Source organism: Odontomachus brunneus, unplaced genomic scaffold (genome assembly GCF_010583005.1).
Source record: "Odontomachus brunneus isolate Ranch 3 - 2012 unplaced genomic scaffold, Obru_v1 Obru_scaffold_075, whole genome shotgun sequence".
NCBI classification, from domain to species: domain Eukaryota; kingdom Metazoa; phylum Arthropoda; class Insecta; order Hymenoptera; family Formicidae; genus Odontomachus; species Odontomachus brunneus.
In genome coordinates, this window is record NW_022639525.1 from 1,595,228 (window position 1) to 1,612,310 (window position 17,083).

Here is a 17,083-nt window from a genome sequence, read left to right on the forward strand (position 1 = left end):
ACATGCTAATGTCGGTCGCAACGCAACAAAATATTTATCACGGTTCTCGCGTTGCGAAAACTCGACTTCATAAAAAACATCAAACGCAAATTAACTTATAACCGAGATTGCCAGTCAACGTAATACAGATTGTTTTATCAGTCTTGTTTATTACATGATCAAACATTATTATCCATTCATAAATAATCGAAATAATTGAAGAAATAATTAAAGAAATAATTGAAGAAAATTATTCAACTAAGAGCCTGTTTCTCTCTCTTTCATTTGTTTTGACCAACAATCCTTTTATTAGATAAGGATGCGTTGTAAAATTCATTAAAAAGAATGTTGTTATCTTGCTTCCACAACCTGATAATACATCGTACGCTATCTAACAACAGTAACTTTATGTGTTAAGGTTATTGTGCCGATTCGAATGTATGTGTATACGAACCTACAAATGTAGTTTTTACTTAGTATATTAGTTATAATATAGTTATTACTTAATTATTACTTAGTATATATTAAGCTATAATGAAGTTTTTCAACATTTATTATACTGAAACACTCACTAATTTTTTTATTTGTGCACATCGTATCTGGATATGTGTACACATTATGGCTGATAATAACATTTGGTTAAATCGTCATTTTGACAGTCTAATATATGATATTTTCGATACGATGGGAGAGTAATTAGAAGAACTAATGGACTATGGATTAGTAAATGTTAACGCTTTATTGAGATTCAATACGCCCATGTATATCTTCACTCACGAGCGCTTTCGATAACCTTCACTGGTAATCTATCGATAACAATAGCAATAAATTGCGTGTTTCTATTTAGGATACGTTTAAATAGTCAAGTACGTATAAACTTTTAATCTTATCAGTTTCGCCTCTTGAGCTGTGTAATATGTAGATAATATTTTCTCAGTGTGTGCTATTTGTATGGATAAAAGGTATTCAACTTATTATATCATTGATCAAAAGATAAAAGCTTTGTCTAGACTTTTGAACGTTTTATTTTTGAAATACTTGACTACTTATGTGTGCATACTCATAATATTATTACTGAATATTATTTTGTACAATAATATTTGTAGGTTATATTTTTGCAACATTAGGAGATAATTGATAGTAAATATCGAGAACATGTTAATGTCGGTCGCAACGCAACAAAATATTTATCACGGTTCTCATGTTGCGAAAACTCGACTTCATAAAAAACATCAAACACAAATTAACTTATAACCGAGATTGCCAGTCAACGTAATACAGATTGCTTTATCAGGGCACATATGGATACGTTCCGTCGCGGTTAGAATTTCCATCACGTCTCTCGCTTGATGTGTACAAATTGCCGAATTAACCGCGAAGATGTGTAACACGTGTATCGATATATCAATAGAACGTTCCGCAAGGTCGATGTATTGATACGCCATCCTGGAAACACGTATTTCGTATTTGAATTTTACGATATATAAATTTTTAATATAAAATTTAATTATGTAAAAATGGGAATGCTTGGTTACTTTATGAAGCTCGCAAATGTTACAAAACTGTCGAATAGACAGGGAAAACTGTCGAGAATAACAGAAGTGTAACAATTTATTATTAATCTCAGTATTCGCAAAATAAATTTGAACATATTTTATTGGGATGAGTTTGATATCGAGTTTTTTTTTAATTGTTTATTACTGTATTGTTACTACTTTATATAATGAAACACATTTTGAAGTTTCTCTTGTAATATCTTTATTAACTGGACGGAAGAGAATGCATTTTCTGTATGAAGTAATCGGTGGCTCCATCCACCGGAGGCAGACACCAAGATCGAAATGACTTCTGCGTGAGTATCATACGATACTTTCGTCAAAATTACACAGTAGCAAGTTATCATTCGCAGCTCCGTTATTTCACGAGAAACTTATCATCTACGTGAAAACCGTCGAATTATATTAAAGCGTGGTCCACGATATCGCGAAATTGCTGGAGCGTGAAAAGGCTCATAAAGACTCGCTCAATATAATGGTCCTTTGCGCGTCTTTTTTTTCTTACTATACAATTAAGTACAAAGAGGATCGCATACACAGATCAGCATAAGTAGCCTTAACACATAAAGTGTTACACCTTTCTAGAAAGCGTAATGTATTTTTTATGGAAAGTTCTAAAATGGTATAATTTCATGTGTTAAAGCTTATTATCACGCCGGCCTGTTTACACTCGGTATCACATATTTCTGGTCGTTATAACTAAAGCTATAAAGTTTATTAGGGTTGTACGATTTCCAGCCTTACGATGTAAAAGTATAAAATCGAAAATCGTGTACCTAATTGTAATGATTCAGCATATATAGATCCGTCTATAATAGTTTCAACATGTAAAGTTACACTCCTCTTAAGGGCATAATGTATTTCTTATGGAAAACTAAAATAGCATTTTTCCAGCTTTTTTAACTGCGGTCCACTGCAGAAACTGCATTTTGTATTGCGATTTAGTATATATGTTTAAGATAAACGTCACTTAAAAATATAGCAAGTATAATATGAGGAACAATTATATCAATACAACACACAATTCCTTCTATGATTTAGAACTCATAATATAGAAAAATATAACATCATTTTTCTGCGATAAACTTTCTACATTATTGTGAGTATATTACATTTTTTTAAATAATTTTAAATTGAAAAATTGGTTTTCAGAGAATATAAAAAAGGTATAAAGAAAAATGAATCGTCAGAAATGTTTTATTTTAGTTGTATTTCAAACATTTTTGTGCATTTTTTCTGTTTTACGCGATCCATTTTATTTATTTCGCGAATTATTGAAGGTTACCATCTAAAAGTGGAAAAATCCTGATACATGATGTAACTTTATGCGTTAAGGCATATGCTAGAGGCATACAGAAAAACATAAGCAGTAAGCAAATTGATTAACTACAGTTGATTATTCTCTTTACATTCCAAGAGTAATCGGTTGTGATTGATTAATTGTTTTACTATTTAAGTCTTACAGTTAGTCTCGGTTCATAATAAGTGTAGTAAACTTCTACTAAGCCATCTACTTTAAGCTAAAAAATGTGATGTAATTATCGACTAAAAGTATTTCCCACTACTGCCATAATCCTTAAGCTTTCAGCAAGCTGGCCAGATTCCAGCTATTAAGACAATGAGAAAAATTTTTTGCCAGAAATTACAGACTTTAAAGCAAAAAGCTAAAGACTTATTACACCTATTGTGAGACTTGCTATTTACGTTTTTTGTTACGGTTCTAATCTTAAGGTAGAAATCACACTTTGGCAGAAAAGCAGAAAGGCAACAATCAATCAGAGCTCGCGTGAGGTAGTCAGATGGTCAGGTATGAGAATTAGGGAGAATTTACATCTTAGTAGAAAAGCAGAAAACAGAAAGACAAAAACTAACCAGAACTCGCACTGGTAGAAATACAAACTACTATCTGACCACCAGTGCGAGTTCCGATTGGCTTTTGCCTTTTTGTTTTCTATTTTTCTGTGAATTCTTTTTTAGAAGGAGTGATTCTCCCTGTAATATTGTTTAGATTACAGTTTATTCGACAGCAAGACGAGATCGCTGGACGACGTGGAACCAACACTAATCGTCACGATGCTTTACTTCAGTAAACGCTGAGCACTGTTCACATATAGCGAAGACTTTTGTTAGATCCATATATGCGCCGTTTACAGTCTAGGCTAGTCTAAAAGCTAAAACTATTATGTCGATCTGTGTATTATGATGCTGTGAATTTGCGTGTACGTTATAGTTATATAAGTTATAGTTCACTCCAGTTAGACATTTCATTATAGACATTTGAATGCCGATTTGTCACGTTGAAACTTCGCGCTGAGATCTCTCCATAGTATCTCGCGTGTCGCGAGCTATCCTCTCGTTAGATCGTCCGCTTTCGAGGTTGTCGAGGAAGAAATTATCTCGAGTCGGCGTTAAAATTAGCAATGAATCGCGCGATAAACGAGTCGAAAGAGGCCGTTTATCGCCGGCACGCATCTCCGGTGTCTTTCAAGCCGATCCCGTACTCAATCAATGACAGTTTTTCCCCGCGGGCATGGGCGCCGATAATGCTTTATACGTGCGGATCATGTAGACACGACTTCTCGCACGTATGCATCACTGTCCAACTTAGCTTATCCTTCTTCACCCGCCCCGATACCTTAAACACGCGCGCGCGCCGCGAAATTGCGGAGTTCATATTTTTTCATATTTTTCCCATGCCATCACACAGGGGTTCGCTACGTGGAAATTCTCAACGAGTTCAACCAGACTTGGGCGTTTCGAAACGATATGCGTGTATATCTCCCCCTCTTCCCCCCTCTCTCTCTCTCCTGTAGATGTATGTTTGTGTAAAAATAAAACATTCATTTGTCATCAAACGAGATGGTAAGCAGATAAGCATTCTGGTTAATTTTGATCAAACTGAAATAAATGTCTGGACTGTAGAAGTTACAGTGCTTTCGTATATAATGTAATAATTATTTATTAAAAATGATCTTTGTTACATATATCATAAATGTTTTAGTCATATGCTAACACTCCTCAAACTGTAGTTGATGTCACAATATCAAACAAAAAAATAAATTATTTATTAGATAAAATATTTTATACAAAACACATGTACATCAAGAGTTATGGTCAAATGTTTACCAAATTTCCAGATTACCAGATTATCACATTGAACCTCATGTTGCCCATATTTGATGATTACCCATTATCTTATAACATACATTTTGCGCTACATCAGGCGCTACTAGTGTTAGTGATAATCGTCTTTCATGCATATTGTTACTATTTTTCTTATAACAACAAAACATTGTGTGTTTGTGTGTATTGTATTGTGTGTGTGTGTAGACACACATTAACTATTATCACTAGCTACTAGTGTTAGTGATAATCGTCTTTCATGTATATTGTTACTATTTTTCTTATAACAACAAAACATTGTGTGTTTGTGTGTATTGTATTGTGTGTATGTGTGTAGTTGGTGCCAAAAATAATTATAATTTTAATGAGATTAGTCATTTTTTTCTTTCAATGTACCTGTTATATTTTACTACATTCTATGAAAGCAAACAATAGTTAACATTACTTTACTAATAAATTATAGTCATATTATCTTATCGTTATTTTAACAAAAAAATAGTAATAATAATATTCACATACACAGATACATACACATAAGGTTATTATCTTTCTCTTTTATTAATACTATAGTAATATTTACTTAAAAATTTGTTATCCTGACTATAATTCCTTTTCTATATGATTATAGTATCAAAGTTTCGCAATGTATTCTCTTAAAGTGGATCAGTGAATAGTCACTGATATCAATTATAAGTATAGCACTGAGTAGTTTCAGTGCTATACTCATAGCTGCAAATCAGTGTACATTTACTGCTTTTAATGATGTTTCACTGATTCACTTTAAGAAAGTAAAACAGAGATTATTAATTCTCTTTCTGTTATTATTAGGCGACAGGTTACAGAGCTAAAGATCGATTTTGGTAATCCTGCTAGTTACCGTTTGGCTTAATAAAAGTTTGATGAAAATCATCCTCTGTATTTTGGAGAGTGAGAATGGCAAGCATGTCGCAATCGTCCCGCGCGTGTTTCCGGCATTCTCCTTTTCACATTCGCGACTTGACCGTGTGTTCCCACGAGCGGAGTCGAACGGCTCACGGTCTAGAAAGGCAATAACCAGAGATGATTAAGATATAGTCATTTTGTTCCTCGCTTCCCTGCTCCACGGCGGCCTGCTTCAGCTTGTCGTGCCGGCACGAATGCAAACGCGGCGCGGTCGCTAAACGTACAATTATTGCTTATTGGTAGCCTCGATTCGGAGGATAATTCTTCTCTCTTTTTCGTTAGAGACACGGGACCGACCGAACCGCACGGTGAAACGTCGCGGCCAGTGAAAGGATCGCACTCTCCGTCTCTTTATATGCGACTACCGTGCACGAATGCGCAAAACTCGCGAGACTGACGCGCTATTACTTAATTGCTACTCTATAAGAGATCAGTTAATACAACTCGAAAGAGCTTGTAAGAGCCCGAGTTAAACAAGTTCAATTTTTTAGGGTTGTATATAGCGAACCGATGGTCCTAACTCTTTCAAAAAGACTTTGGTGTTCTTCTCTTTTGTTTGTGTAACACAAGCTTCAAATTTAGTGCAATTTAGTTCAATGGGCCGAATATAGAAGCTGACCACATATGTTATTGGTCCTATTTATTATCTAATTTACTTAATTTTCTAACCAAAAGGTAGAATTACTCTCATTATGTAGTTAGATCGATCGATCAGTGACTGAAAGAACATGTATATTATATTTGCAACTATGTTTCAATCCTATTAACTTTTTACTGTTGACTAATAATTGTAGTTCAAATTGCTACGTCAGACTGTGGATGACACTGACCTGATTTTTATTAAATTTTATTCGATCGTTCGTACAGTTTGTGTAACAACACTTGCAACTCCGAAATTTATTTCTTTTTACTCGATTTTTTTTTCAATATATCTTTATTTTGTATACACTGTGTCATATATTCCTTAAAATTCATTTACAATTAATAGTTACAATTAATTAACAATAAACATATCGTTACACTCAATAAAAGTATTTGTTACTTGTGACTATATCACATAGTGAAAGAATCATAGTCAGGAGAATTATTTGTTGTAGTACGTATTATTATAGTGGTAACGATAATAGCTTATATGGATATTGTTACTAGTGTGATAGTATCTTTTTATTAGAAGGAGAAGATACAGTTGGCTCCAAAAGTGACTATAACTTTAGTGAGATTAACTTTTCTAGTAACACTAAAAACCGTATAAATAGCCGTAGTAGAATGGTAAGACATGTTATGTAACGCAACATATACGTGATAGTTAATGATAGATCAATGCGAAAAATTTCTATCCATTTTTTAATTCGTTTTGAGTGTGCATTGAGAGGAAAAATAGTTAATGTCAGCAAAATTATAAATATTTTTAATTCCAACTATATCTTCTTGTTGTTTTAATAAAAAATAGTAACAACAATTTGCATATAAGTTATTATTATTGACACATAGTAACATACACATATACACTCTCTCTCTTTCTTTCTCTCTATAAAAATCTTGTTGGTATTTTACAACCATTTTATTATTATTTACTTTACATGAGTAATGAACATATTATAACAGTGTGATATGTGTCTAATAGATTTTTTACGAATCAAGAAAACATGCAAGTGTCAACGGTCATACCACTTTGAAAGCACCAGTTCTCGTCTGATCACTGAAGTTAAGCAACGTTGGGCGCGGTTAGTACTTAGATGGGTGACCGCTTGGGAACACCGCGTACTGTTGGCGTTATTTTTTTTTCTTTTTTCTCCTGACTATAAGTTTTTCGCTAATACATGCGATTACAGTTACAAATATTTTTTCTGAATATTCGACACGAAACACTCGTAATAGAGTTTCTGAAAAATCCCTCAGCTCTCGCAGCTATGGTAGATTGATCTGGCAGATAGGCGTCTCAACTGTCGAAAGAGGCGCTCGAACGGCGCGCGAAACGACGCTCGATATATCGCTTAACCCCGCGGTGCTGCGTCTTGGATTACGCAGTGATGCGTTAATTTTCTCGTCGAATCAGCCGAGCGTATCCGGACGTCCTGGGATGTCGCATGGTGTATCATTAAAGCCGCGAATAAATTGCTCGTCGGTGTACGGTTGGCGCGAGAAGGATCATCGGCTATCGCTGAGCATCGTTTTTCAATTCCTTAGCTTGGCTCGATAATGGTCATCCATCCTGATATTAACCGTGCTTAGGATCGGAGCGGTTTCTATACTCGGCTGAGCATCACGTGACCGAGAAGCAAACTCGCGGCGGAAGGGATCGATATACAACACACCGTTATTTTAAATACGAAACTCTATGCGCGAAGGTTTCGCGCGTCCACCAAGATATTCGCGCGGCATTTCGTATAAATAAATATGGCTAGTGCAATTTCATAATCAGCGGAATGTCATGATTTCCGAAAGTTTACTTGCTCTCCGCATCTTCTCTTTTTCATTAGTTTCACTTATAAAATGTGTAACGCTCGCGGTACGAGATGGCGCGATTTTAAAGTAAGGACGGCAAGAGTGTTGAGTATCATCTAATATAGCGAGCAAAAGGAGACGATAAGGAAACACACATCAGGAGTAATGCGGATTTCGAAGCGCGAGGACATTGGTGGAGCTTTAAGTAACCATGTTTATATCCTATTTATACGTATTTATACGTAGTCGCATTGTAAATTTATAAATTGAGCGCTTCACCAGAAACTGTGAGGACTTGATTAGAAAAGGATATTTCCCGCTATATTGAGAGAAAAAAATATCTAAGAAATAGCAAACATTTATTTGTGTGGTGGATATACCAACAGCATAATTTATTTAAACTAATATAAAATATTTTTCAAATGTGCATTTTCCTAAAACCTTAAAAAAATCTTAGTTTTTCGTGAAAGCAATTATTTATTCTATTTAAATAAAAGAATTTAGATTTAAATAAGTATATATAATAATTTAGTACAACTAAATAAATATTTATTAATTTTTAGATATTTTTCTCAGTGCAGTGCAAGTATTCAATCTTTATTTAGCTTGATTCCTGTTGGCTAACTGACTAGACAAAGTCAAGCTGAACAAAGATCGAATGTCTGTGGACAGTGGAAGCAGTGTGTATAACTATCCTTCAAATCTTGTCTTCAATTATTTTATAACAAGGCATAGTTTGTATATTGTATATGAGATTATAGGTAACATGTATTTATACATAGTTAAATCTCATACATTGGAAAAAAGTTGCCGTTAAACTTAAGGGAAACATGTATTCAACAAAACAAACAAAAAAGTCTTAATAAATATGAATTCACACTGAGAGAAATTATTCGACAAAAAATTAACAAACGGATATTTCCGATTAAAATACCGATAAATTTTTATATTCGATCAGGAAAGCCGATTAAATTTAATTGAATATTTCCGATCATAATTGCATTTCATCAGATAAACTGACCAAAAAATACTGAACCGATATTTCTTATCGGATGTTTCCTGACCGGATACAAAAATTCATCGATATTTTGATCGGAAATCCGTTTGTTAATTTCTTATCGGATAATTTCTCTCAATGCAGAAATCATTCGTTTCGAAGATACCAGACGTTCCCGTCGATAAGTCCTATTACACGACCACGTTAATCCGGTTTAGTAACAACCGTAGTTAGTGAACTCTTCTATTTAATTGCAGTATACTTTTAGATGTAAAAGAATATACCAATCAATGAAAGAACTCACTATCTACGGTTGTTACTAAACCGGATTAAAATTGTCCTGTACACGTAGTCTATAAATCAATTACAAAATAACCAACTGTCTTGAGAAACATATAAACATAACATACTTAATAATAAACATAATATGCATAATAAAATGAATCCAAAAATTATTTGTTTCGGATTTATAAAACATTTTCGTCAGTGAAACAGTTTATTATTAAGTTTATTAACAGTTTAAATTATGTTTATTGTATATATTATGTCGCTCAATACACTGAGAGAAATTATCCGATACAAAATTAACAATGGAATATTTCCGATCAAATTCCGATTAATTTTTACATTCGATCAAGATATTCTATTAAATATAATTGGATACTTCCGATCGTAATAACATTTCAGTTTTTTTAATCAGATAAACTTATTAAAAAATTATGAACCAATATTTTTCATCGGACTTTCATTGGTTTCCTGATCGGATACAAAAATTTATCCGTATTTTAATCAGAAATATCTGTTTTTTTTATTTTTTATCGGATAATTTCTCTCAGTATACAGTTTGTTACTGATTCATAACTGCATTGAGAGAAATTATTCAATAAAAACTTAACAAATGGATATTGCCGATTAAAATACCAATGAATTTTTGTATCCAATCAGAACATCCGATGAAAAATATTGGTTCATAATTTTTTGATGACTGGTTTATCTGATGAAGTGCCATTATGATCAGAAGTATCCTATAACATTTAATCGGATATCCTGATTGAATGTAAAAATTGATCGGAATTTGACCGGAAATATCTATTTGTTAATTTTTTATCGAATAATTTTTCTCGGTGAGAAAATTTCCTTACATCTTCGAAACGAATAATCTTTCTCAACAAACACAACGTCACATGTGACGTACATGTTAGTTATAATTTCCTACTCAACAATGTAACTATTATATAACATACGTGTTAATATAATGTGTTAATATAATATATATACATATTAACATACGTGTTAATATAATATAATATTAAATATATTATATATATATATATATATATTTATTTATTTATATAACAGTTACATTATTGAGTAGGAAATTATAGTTAACATGTATGTTACATGTAACGTTGTGTTTGCTAGGTTAGAGCCATGTTTATTAAAAGTTTTTTTGTTTATTTTGATGAGTGTTATGTACTCCTGAAATTTGATGATAACTATTTTTCTCAACACTCTGGATTTAAAAACATCTTAAATTCATTTTCAGACGCTGTATAAATTATTTTATTGACTACAGAATATTTAAGAATAAACTTAAGATAACCTCAAATATATAAGATCAAATTATGAATATTGACCTATGTGTGACCTGCATAAACATATAGAAACAATCGAAAGACAACGAGATTTCGCCCGCGAGATTTCTCTCAGCGCAACACTTTGTACCACACTTTGTGGAACGAGGGACTGCATACGGGAGGTTAAAAGAAAGAGAAAGAGAGAGGGAAATGGGGGAGGGAGAAAGGGGAGAGGGAGACGCCGTCAAAAAGGAGGATGCTTATCGTGAATCGACGTTCGGCGTTGAGAAATTCCGCATGCCGCGGAGCCGCGTGTGCTTGCACACGCGTGCACACGAGGGTCGGCCGTACGAAGTTACGAACGGACGAACGAACGGACAAGCAGGCGAGGCAGGCGAGGTAGGATCGATTTAAAAAGTAAATGACTGACGGACTGAGGTCGCCTACCAGGCAATTCCAGTAGCGGGCAATTGCGTGCAAGAAATTACTTGCCAATGTTGAGTGGCACGCAAAGCTCGGAGCGAACGCGAACGTTGAAGGATGGCATGGCCGCCGCCGCCACCGCCGCCGCCACCTCCTCCTTCTCCTCCTCCTCTTCTTCTTCATCTTCTTCTCCTTCTTCTTCTTCTTCTTCTTCTTCCTTCGAACACCGACGATCCCGTCACCGTGCATGCGAACCTGTCCAACGCGAACGAGCCATGCGACTCCTCTTCTCGAATTTGTGCTCGCCTCTTAGACATCGGTCGAGTCCCCTCAGAGATCGGTGTCACGCGGCCTCTAACTTCCGCGCGTCTTTTTAGCGTTTCCTTCAGACCTCGTTTATGTAATCGTCCGGCCGCGAAGCGTGCCGCTCGAAAGGACCTGGGTCAATTTTATCTCTAACAATAAATCTTCGAGAAAACAGCTTATGAAACTTTAATGTGTTTCGTAAATAAGATAAATTTCATTAAGCACTAAATTTATTTGCTACGGAAACGAGTACAAGAAATTTAAAGGAATATCAAAGTCAATGACGAACACCAAAGATGCAACAACGTAGAGGCGATCGTCACTAACACGCCATGCTTCTTCGTATTTCTTGTACATATAGTATAGTACATATTGTATAAATCTTAACATAAATACACATATAGATCTTAGATAAATGTATGTTACTTTGTTTTATCATATTTAACCGAAAACATAACTATGCATATATAGAAATCTTCCTGCTTTATCGTATATCTTTAAGCTTCTAATACTGCAATTCTAGACAAAATCGTAAAGCTCGTAACTTGTTCTCGTAAGACTCGGAAGAACTTATGAGTAGATGAGTAGAACTCAGAAATTGAAATCATGTCTGAAATCGAATTCGGATGTCGAGCAGCTTCTTCAAGTCTTGTTTCATTCCTCGGTTATAAGTATAAGTGCATGGTTATGATTTTTTTGGGCACGTCGATGAAAAAAATCAAGAGAGAGAGAGAGAGAGAGAGAGAGAGAGAGAGAGAGAGAGAGAGACAGACAGACAGACAGAGGGGGGAAGGAGAGAGAAAGAGACGACATCGTAAAATTAAGCGATCGGAAGACGGGCGTGCGGGACACAACATTATACGTAGCCCTATAAAATTAGTTGGTATCGGCCGACAGATAATTCCTCGGTTACGACAAATTTTATGCCGGGCAATCAGCAACCGCGGGTAGTTTCGCGCACGTATGCGTGAAATCTCCGCTCCAGGAAACAAGGCGTCCGCTCGGAGAACGATACACGGCACCGAAAAGAAAAGTTTACAACGCTTCTTATCAGGCTCGAAGGGTCACTCGGACCCTCGTGCAATCTTGCGCGCGCATAACGAACAATGATTTAGAGGATTCACAGTGCAAAAGCGGCGGAATTACTTCCGGAAACGCTTACTTCTCAAACGGACCGTCACTAATCTCATTACATTGAAGGAAATTATTCGATAAAAAATTAAAACACGGATATTTCCGATCAATTTTTATATCCAATCAGGATATCCGAGTAAATTTTATCAGAAAATTCCGATCACAATGATATTTCACCAGATAAATCGATCAAAAAATACTGAACCGATATTTCTTATCCGATATTTCCTAATCGGGTACAAAAGTTCATCGATATTTTGATTAGAAATATCCATTTGTTAATTTCTTATCGGATAATTTCTCTCAGTATAGTTAACCTGAGGAAAAGCAGATCGAAACAAAATTTCGCTGGTCGAGTCGAAAGTCAAGCAGCAAAACATTTGTATAATGCGCAAATTCCTTTTTTCGTTAGATTCGGTTGTTCTCCACACAATACAATGCATTGCGCGTGTTAAAAAAAAAAAAAAGTGGGAAAGAGAAGAAAAAGGAACTATGAGGTGCCTCGGGACACTTTATCTAAATGTTAAGATCGAACGCGCCGCATGTGATTGATTATATCGCGCAGATTCAAAGGAACCGGTCGATTATTAATGGAGTAACAGCGGATCGCTCCGATTTGTCCCGGATTCCGATGGGCTATAAACGAGCGAACCGTTCGCCGTACAATGTAAAACGCGCGCGCCTCCGATCTCCAGAATTGATCCGCGACAGCAGGGAGAGAGAGAGAGAGAGAGAGAGTGAGTGCGGGTGAGGAAGGGGGAGAGAGCGGCCGCTCGTAACAATTACATCCACATAACACAAGGCCAGTTATTCTTCTCCGCGCAGTTGAAAGCAGTCGCGAAGTTCACAGCCCGGAGTATCCCGAAGAATTACGCCGTTGCACCGACACCGGCTGATTTTACGATGCGCCGTTGAGCTCGTATCTAGCACGTCGCCGCCTGCCTTATTTTACGATGCTGCCTCTCTTAACGCCTCCTTAGCACCGTGCATCGGCCGGCGCACCGGCCCAGACGTTTACGCACGTTTACACACGCGTGAAGATTTTCCCGTGCGCGTACGCACCGCGCTAAAAGTACAGCGCGAGAGAGAGACACGAAACGTATCTCGAATCAACGAGCTGCGCGCGAAGGTGAGTTGTTACCAAACTTTGGTCTGCGACGGTTAATATCTGTTGAAAGATACGCGGGAGATTTCCTACGTGATTCACTTCTACTGTCGCTTCCTGCGACAAATCAGATCGAGCGTAGATCAATGTTTTCTTCAATTTTAACACGCTCCGTGCTGAGTCAATTCTCTGTGACTCGTTGTTATGTTATTATTATTAGGTTGTTGCAAAAAAATTTGTTATTTTTTCTGTTAAATTCTCGTGAAATGTTTGGAAGAAAAAAGAAATAGGAAGTTCACGTTAGGTATCTAAAAAAATATCGAATTAATGTTGCTTATTTTATTCGTCGAAATTATTAATCCTTTGAAATTGGATGCTCCCGTTTCTATTTCATTTGACAAATACGGTAAACCTTTTGTGACAACCTTATATTTATTGAATAATATGTGTCTTAGAATATATTAGAAATAGATAGATAGATAGATAGACCCATAAGTAATCATGTATTTAAAAATAAAACATATTTATTCCCTCACGTGCAATGTTGGACCTGTAAAACTCAAACAAATATTCGTTTCGTTCACCAACTAAAGAGTTTGGAAAATTTACAAAACAATATAAATCTTTTTGTAGACTTTTATTTTATTGTACTACTCTTTTCTAGAGAGCTAAGACTTTTCCATACCTCTAGAAAAAGATTGTATCCAAAAATATCGATTTCCAAAGTATGATTAGACTGAAGTATCAAAAGTAATGACGCTAGAGTTAGTTGAGTGGGCGGTGGCCACCTAACTAACTCTAAAGTCTTAAAAATCGATATTTTTGGACATATTCTAGCTTCTAACCGAAATGCACACTGTGGTAGTTCAAAATTTTTCGGGTTTGGCAGACCTAAACTATATATCGTAAAAAATATGATTATGTGCGGAAGATTAAAAATCTATAAATAACCTATAAATAAAGACTTTGTTTTTTAGTTAATGATACGATATGCTAAATATCTTATAAATGATACACTAAGAAAAATAATTATAATTACTTATAAATACTCCTCCCACTAGTAGACACGCGCGATTTATCGCTATTATTATCGATAGTTTGCTAACGATATTATCGAAAGCGCTCGTGGGTGAAGCTGCGCGCGCACAATGTACACTGAACCTTAATATAACTTTAACATTTGCTAGGCCAAGATTAGTCTTTCTACGAGAAAATTCATTAGCCAATCTAATTGCACAAATAGAAACTAATTAGAATAAGGATCTTATAAATACGTAATTACATATTAGTACCCTTAATACTCATAAGGGTATTTTATGACTGTCTTGATTAGAGTCAAAATATTAAACAGAGAAAAGAAAAGTTCAGTGTAGACCATTGGTGGTCCACGCGGCACGAAACGTGTCAATGAAATTCGGGGAAAAATATTTGTTTTAACAGTGAAAAAGAATATTTTGAATATTTCTTTTTCACTGTTTGTCTCATAATAAATACATAAATGAGACGCGTGGCCAATGCACTAAAAGAAATTATCCGATAAAAAATTAACAAGCGGATATTTTCGATCAAAGTACCGGTAAATCTTTATATCCAATCAGGAAACATCCGATAAGAAATATCAGTTCATAGTTTTTTAATCGGTTTATCTGATGAAATGCCATTATGATGGGAAGTATCCGATAAATTTTAATCAGATATCCTGATCGGATATAAAAATTGATCGAAATTTGATCGGAAATATTCGTTTGCTATTTTTTATCTAATAATTTCTTTCAGTGTGTGTACTTCCGCCAATTTGCCTTAGTATTTCGTGAACCAAGTTAGAATACGTCTTCTTTGGTTTTTTCTACGAGAGGATCACTAAAAGCTGATGGATCTACGTCGATCAGTCGGAACTCACGTGACTCAAGCTCGTTATACAAGAAAGCTGGATCGTCAGTGCTCCGATTAATTTGCGTTTACTAGCTCCGTTACTAGCTTCCATGACACACAATTTTATAGGGCGATTTGGATTTTGGGTTTGGCGAAGCAACGAGCACAAAATTCATTACCGCGAAACGTACCTCTCTGTTGAGAGCAATTAGCGCGAATCCATTACGCTATTAATCGCCCTCATCAGTTTCCCACGGGAGTTCGCGTGTAATGAGGTGATTAAGTCGTATCTATCGTCCGTGTCCGTTGTGCCGTTTACCGTAAATGAAAAATTAATGGAAAGAATAGCGAAGATAAGGTTAAAAACCGACGATTGCCGGCGATTGATAGAAAATCGCAATAACGACTTTGTAACGACAATCACCAGTCCCAGTGTTGATCCCTCCGAGTGGTCTCTCGCTACCGTAATGCATATCCTATCCGTATCGGAGAGATCTGAAATCAAGAAAGGAAGAGCGAGCGAGAGAGCGAGAAAGAACGAGAGAATCATCCCGCGGAACCGGGGGGAAAGTAATTAAAGAATTAATTAAACGGAGGCTTACTCAGCTAAGTTCAGCCATCGATCAAGGCTAACTATGGCGGGCTCTCGTTTGGCGCTGACAAAAAACACCGCTACCGAAATCATAGGGAGCCCATTGTGCCCATCGAGCCGCGCCGTGGCTCCCGAGAGAGGGCTACTCTCCCGGGACGACGGACGGACGTACGAAACGGGCATCCCGAGATCAGCATCGAAGCGAGACCGCGGCCGGTGCGTTCGAGGTGGACGTAGAGAGATGGCAGGAATGCAGCTCGCGTGCTCCATCCCTGTCGGTACAAATTAGAGTAAAAATCATGAAGGAGGATCGTGGCAAATAACTCGCGCAGCGGGAGATCTCCTCGAGCGCAGGGCCCTGAGCGAGCGAACAATGCCTTCCGCTCTCGTCTCCCTTACCTCGGACTCTCTTCGCCACCGTCTTCCTTGGCCGCGTCTTCGGCTTGGCTGATACGTCGCGCGGAGGCGACGTATTTCGCTTCCCGTATAGACTGACTCGACGCGATTCACGCTCACCGCTCTCGCCGCTACTGTTTTTCCTCTTCGTCAGTCCTCGAGAGTCTTCGCTGTTGAGCGTGGTCGCCTTGACCACCTATCGCCGACCACGTCGATAAGTCTATAACCGGCCATGTGTCCCGGTTACACTTGGCAACCCTAAATAGATTCTCACGTGTGACGCGTCCAGCCGTGGAATTCGCGACCTTGTTGCCGCCGGGGTTGATCATCGCGCTGATTCTGGGACGAGCTGTAAAGACGAGCATTGGATCCTACGTTGATCTGATTGAAACTTAACCCTTTGTAGTCCGACTCATCTTCGACGTTTCTTTCCAGTCGATTTCCAAAAATTTTGGTACTTTTGATGTAATTTGCTCACACCTGTAATGTAATTTTCATTTGCTAAAGTATTTTAGTATATATTAGGACCTTAACTTAGTTTCCGCCCAAAAAATACTGAGAAAAAGCATTTATTGTAAAAAATTTATTTAAATTATTTCAATGAAAGTATTTTCCATCACTTTCTACAACTTTTTG

General features: G+C 36.4%; 1 long non-coding RNA gene and 1 other non-coding gene across 2 annotated transcripts in view; both read left to right on the plus strand.

Annotated features, from left to right (window-relative positions):
* The first annotated feature begins 879 nt into the window (after positions 1-879).
* The window catches only part of LOC116847235, a 21,945-nt gene continuing 5,741 nt past the window's right edge, over positions 880-17,083 (plus strand). The window contains exon 1 of the long non-coding RNA XR_004378713.1: positions 880-941. This is a non-coding gene — a long non-coding RNA (uncharacterized LOC116847235). The remainder of the gene's footprint in view (positions 942-17,083) is intronic.
* Positions 7,255-7,373, plus strand: LOC116847254. Its single transcript, XR_004378723.1, has one exon. It is a non-coding gene; the product is annotated as a 5S ribosomal RNA (ribosomal RNA).